The sequence below is a fragment of the Pygocentrus nattereri genome, chromosome 15 (genome assembly GCF_015220715.1).
Source record: "Pygocentrus nattereri isolate fPygNat1 chromosome 15, fPygNat1.pri, whole genome shotgun sequence".
In the NCBI taxonomy this organism is placed as follows: Eukaryota; Metazoa; Chordata; class Actinopteri; order Characiformes; family Serrasalmidae; genus Pygocentrus; species Pygocentrus nattereri.
Window position 1 is genome coordinate 35,943,258 of NC_051225.1, and position 5,786 is coordinate 35,949,043.

Here is a 5,786-nt window from a genome sequence, read left to right on the forward strand (position 1 = left end):
CTGTTCTCTTCTCTTCTTTTCTTAGCTCCTCATAACTTTCTCCTCCTCCTTCTCTTCTCTTCTCTTCTCCTCTCTTTTTCTCTCTCCATTTACCTTCTCTTCTTCTGTCCTTTTACCTCTTCTGTTCCTTGTACCTATCATCTCATCTCTTCTGTTCTCTTCTCTTCTCTTCTCCATTCATCTCTTCTCTTCTTTTCTCTTCTCTTCTCTTCTCTCCTTTTCTCTTCTCTTCTCTTCTCTTCTCCATTCATCTCTTCTCTTCTCTTCTTAGCTCCTCATATCTTTCTCTTCCTCCTTCTCTTCTCTTCTCCTCTCTTTTTCTCTCTCCATTTACCTTCTCTTCTGTCCTTTTACCTCTTCTGTTCCTTGTACCTATCATCTCATCTCTTCTGTTCTCTTCTCTTCTTGTCTGTTCTCTTTTCTTCTTCCTTTCCTCCTCTCACCTCTTTTGTTCTTTACTCCTCTCATCTTTTCTCATTCTCTTCTCTTCTTTCTTCCTTACTTTTTTTAGTTTACTGAGTAATTTAACTGTATAGTGAAGGAAACTATGGTGGGACTGAATGAATTATAGTTTGTGGTTGTATAATATTCTGCAGGGCAGTGATGAAAACCACCACCCCCAGTGAAATCCAGTATTAAAAAATGTCTCCCAATTCAAGCGTTAATCTACTGAAATAAATCAAAAGCTCCATTTCTTCCACAGGAGGATGCCCATAACTTAACATTCCACAGCCGCGTGCCTCTTGTCGTCTTTCATTCCGAAGCACAAGATGTAACTTACAGTCCAGGATAATCAGTGAACTTAATGAAATGAGCCGCAGTTCATAGTTATATTGTTATTTGCTCAGCCAGAGCCCATTTTATATTATCCACAGTCATAAATTTGTGCCTACAATTCATTCATATTAATAATAAATCAACTCTCGGCTTCTCCAGTAACATAATATATACAATATACCACACATACGATAAATCACTGGGGCTTATAGATTATTAATAACAACGAAAACATCAAAAAATGTCAGTACTAGCCTGAGGGAAGCAGACCACTGCAAACAGAGCAGCTATGGATCTGGTTCAAATCTCAGGGAAAGGTTGGATGTGTTGCTGCATTATGGATGTTTTGGTAACTATTAATAAATGTATGTCGGAGCTTTTTAGTCAAACACACACTTGAACTTCTTTTACTTTCTATTAACAGTTTCTGCTTAACTTGTGCTTAATTTTCAGAGCTTTGTTGCAGTTTGAAAGCAGATAAACATGAAAGTCATTAAAAAGCATCTTGTCTCACCACACAAACCATCAAATAGTCATTTATGATGGTTAATGAGAGAAATATGCTTAATTTAACACCTTAACCTCTAGGGAACCTGTACATCCAAAAACACACTGCAAAATAAAATGGTAAAAGTCTGTCGGCAGGGGCTCCAGACAAAACCTGTTAACCCCTTTAATGGCCAGGTGCCAATCACAGGCCCAAAGTTTCATTACATGCTTCTATAACCTAAGAATAGGTTTGACTGCAAACGTACCACCCAATAAAGCCCAGCTTTCATCCACTGTAACCTTAAATTACCCTTTAACTCTCTCACTGATAGAGTTCACTGACAGAGAGGGTGACAAAAAACTGGTCTGCTCATGAGCACAGAGAAGAGAAGAGAAGAGAAGAGAAAAGAAGAGAAGAGAAGAGAAGAGAAGAGAAAAGAAGAGAAGAGATGAATGGAGAAGAGAAGAGATGAGATGATAGGTGCAAGGAACAGAAGAGGTAAAAGGACAGAAGAAGAGAAGGTAAATGGAGAGAGAAAAAGAGAGGAGAAGAGAAGAGAAGAGAAGGAGGAGGAGAAAGATATGAGGAGCTAAGAAAAGAAGAGAAGAGAACAGAAGAGATGAGATGATAGGTGCAAGGAACAGAAGAGGTAAAAGGACAGAAGAAGAGAAGGTAAATGGAGAGAGAAAAAGAGAGAAGAGAAGGAGGAGGAGAAAGATATGAGGAGCTAAGAAGAGAAGAGATGAATGGAGAAGAGAAGAGAAGAGAAGAGAAGAGAAGAGAAGAGAAGAGAAGAGAAGAGAAGAGAAGAGAAGATTTCACTACATGGTTAATAAGATTTCTACCATTCAGTATGTGCCACAAAACAATACAATCCAGCCATTTGTAGGGTTTGTTTCTTTTTCCTGTCCCATTTGACTGAAATGGCACCAACCTCCTGAAGTTTGAATGAAAACAACTTGACATATTACTACACATCCAACATTAATGATGATTTGTAACAATAACAGAGAAAATATTATTATTTCAACAAAAATTGGAACAAATTCCTTGGATGCAATTCAATTTTTTTCCCATTCATTTCTCACATATCAGCTGCTGCAATCAGAGACGTTTGCCCCTTTAGTGGCCAGGTGCCAATCACAGGCCCGAAGTTTCATTACATGCTTCTATAATCTAAGAATAGCTCATCCTGTTCGCACTGACGTCCCTGTAGTTACTGAATAATAAGCATTACTATGTATTAAGCCAGGGATTGTAAAAGGTTAATTTACAGTAAAATTATGTTCTCAGTGATAATAATGGTAAAAATCAGTAAAATTACAGTCATTTAATTTCTGTGAAAGTCTGCCTTTTGCTGTATTTCAACACTTTCATTTCATCTACTAGTTATTCTGACATACATCACTAATAACAACAATAACAGCTGTTAAAATAAACGCAAATGTCTGTGAAATAAAGGCAATTGCTTGCTTTTTCCTTTTTCTGTAGATTAACAACAGCAGTGTTACAGTGTTGGTTTATGTACATGCACATAACCATTTTTTGTTAAAAATAAACTATATTTAATATTACATTTCCAACTCTTTGTTTTATAGTAGCCTTAGTGCATTCTGCTAAGGGTTCTTCGTGTCTGATGTTGTGCTAAAATGCATTTTTGCTTTGAAACAAATGTTATTTTGTTCAACATGTTGTGAAGTAACCTCAAAGCTTCAACTTCTTCTGGAAATGTAGCTGCTTCATTAAAATTTTGCAATGGCCGTGTTCTTAAACTGCCCCAATACAAATATTTCCTATCATGACTTCAGTGACCAAAGTTATTGCTATTGTAGCATTAATAAAATATGCTAAATATATTTAAAGCACTTTTTAAGCACTAAACGCAAACTGAAACCAGTTCTCCACACATGTTTTAATTAGTATATTTGTAATATGTGATTAAAAGGTTCATAACACCAAAAAACTCACCTTCAATTTGGATAAATATGCAGTTATCACTAACAGCGCTACTGTTTACTGTTGAGATCATAACTCTGCAAGCATGTGTTGTCCTGGCGCGTGCTTCGCAGAGACTTTTTATGAAGGCGTTGAGCATAAATGGCTATAAAAAATGATTAAAATTTGAAATTCTGTGATGATCATTGTCTTTTATACTGTTATATATCATTACATTCAGTGACCTGAGAGGATAGAAGGTGCAGAGTTTAAAGGGTAAAGGCATGCATGACCCAACACGTACAGGAAAATCATCCACGGCTGGATCCCCCCTTTGATTCATTACACAGGCAGCTATGGGGCAGCTGATGGGTTGCCGTGGTGATGTGGAATGAGGAGAGGAATGGAGCATCCTACCTGATCTCACATCCTGTGGAGCAGAAAGTGTGAGTCCCGGGCGGGCGCTCGCTCGCTGCACAGCGGCTCGATCAGGACTGTTCAGCTGCTGCAGCATCTCAGCACTACTGCATCGGCCAGAGACAGAGGGAGAGAGAGAGAGAGGGAGAGAGAGAGAGAGAGAGAGAGAGAGAGACTATAGGAGAGGGGAGGGAGGTTTCAGAAAGTCTACACACATGTGCGCTAATGGACCAATAGGAAGACGCATGAGACCCAATTCAGCCACATGTAAAGACATGAACAGAGACACTCACAGATATAGATTTTCCATAATAATGAATATCAGTGTATGTACAGTTCTGGGTAAAAGTCAGAGACTATCCTTCATTAATTTCCAGTCAAAACAGCCATTATATTCAAGCTATTCATTTTTCAGGAGATAATTCTGATGAGTTGGATATTAGATTAGATATGATTAGATATAAAATACTCCACTCACTTCAGGAAGGAGAAAGTTATAAATAAAATAACAATAAATTAAAAAAAGAGGAGTTTTCAAAACTGGAGATGAAAAATGAATTAAAAGCTACAGAGAAAATGAGAGTCCTGACAACCACCTGGAAGACCTGGTAGACACTAAAGCTGCCCCATCAAATAAGCAGCACTTAATGCTTTCATCTTTGAGAGAGAGGAGGAAATCAAGCTACTTCAGTTCTGAAAACATCCACAGGTGTTTCTGTCCATCCTTCCACTGTGAGAAGACCACTCAGCACTGTGGGTCTGAAAGGATGTGTAGCTGTAAAGAAGAACCTCACTGAGAAAAGGAGACGGACACATCAAACAAAAAAGCTGAACAATGGACTGACCACCCCAGAGTCCAGACCTCAACATCACTGAATGTGTTTGATTACTTCAGAAAATGATCAACCAGCTTCTAAGCCTGAACTTTGGAGGTTTTGTCTGCAGATTCTTTGAGAAGCTGAAAGTGAGTCTCCTGAAAAGGATGGAGGCTGAAATAAGACTAAAGAGTGACACAGTAAATACTGAAAATTGTACATTATATTTGGATGTTGAAGCTTTGTGTATTTGTTTTTCTTTAACATATATTACATAACATTAGAATAAATACAATTAAATATACATACGGTTCATTATTATAAACTGAATGACAACCCATTCTAAATTCATAGGCATTAATATGGAGTTGGTCCCTCTTTGCAGCTACAACAGCTTCCACTCTTCTGGGAAGCTTTCTACAAGATTTCGTCTGCGGTGCCCGTTCATCCAGAAGAGCATTTATGAATTGTTTGATGGGGTTGGGGTCAGGGCTGTGTACAGGCCAGTCAAGTTCTTCCACACTAAACTCACCCAGCTGTGACTTTATGCCGCAATGGGACTGAACATATATATATATATATATATATATATATATATATATATATATATATACAAGAATGTTAAATAACCGGACTGTGCCTTACTAAATCCCTCACATTTAAAAATCAATTTGCATTTAGAATATTTTAATTAATAAGCAATAAATCCATCCAGCAATATATTGCAATAAGAAACTAATTAGGGACAAATGAAGCAATTCATTTACAGTAGACAAAGTTGTGAAGAGGCCGTACAGTGACCTGTTTATGATGTAAAGGACCGCAGCTCGCCTGCTGTGTGACTCCTGCTCTGCTTCCTCTGTGAAAGTCTGAGTGTAGAGGGGAGAAGAGTCCGCGGCCGGAGCGTCGTAGTCGTGGGCTGGGCTTTACTGGGACAGCGAATAGTGTGAATCTCATTGATTTATGGGAACTCTACTCCACAGGCTTTTGTGGAGCAGCTCTGTCATACACTTTACCACACAATGAATCTTCTAGTGAGGACACTTTACAAAACGCTGTGGTGAAAGATGGTCCTCCTCAGGCCACATTACTCTAAAGGCTGCTGCACCTTCTCACAGAATGACTGTAGTTTGGTGATCATTGGCGGGCAGTTTGCTGAAGGTCTGGAGGCTGAAGAACCCAAAGCTGCTGATTATTTAGCCAGTCCTGCCATCAAAGGGAAACTCCACCAATTTTTCTAACTTTTGGTAGAATTCAGTGTTTGAGATGTAAACAGTCATTCAGCGTGGTTTAATGTGAAATGATTGATTGTAGAGACTCTGATTTCTTTATAGAGGTGGTGAATGGAACCA

At 38.5% G+C, this 5,786-nt stretch overlaps 1 protein-coding gene across 3 annotated transcripts in view; it reads right to left on the bottom strand.

The window, feature by feature from the left end:
- Window positions 1–3,751, bottom strand: part of LOC108428475 (cortexin domain-containing 1) — an 81,649-nt gene extending 77,898 nt beyond the window's left edge. For all 3 annotated transcript variants that reach the window (XR_005131510.1, XR_005131509.1, XM_037545278.1), the window contains exon 1: window positions 3,620–3,751. The gene's annotated coding sequence lies outside the window, so the exon portion shown is untranslated. The remainder of the gene's footprint in view (window positions 1–3,619) is intronic.
- Window positions 3,752–5,786: the final 2,035 nt, after the last annotated feature.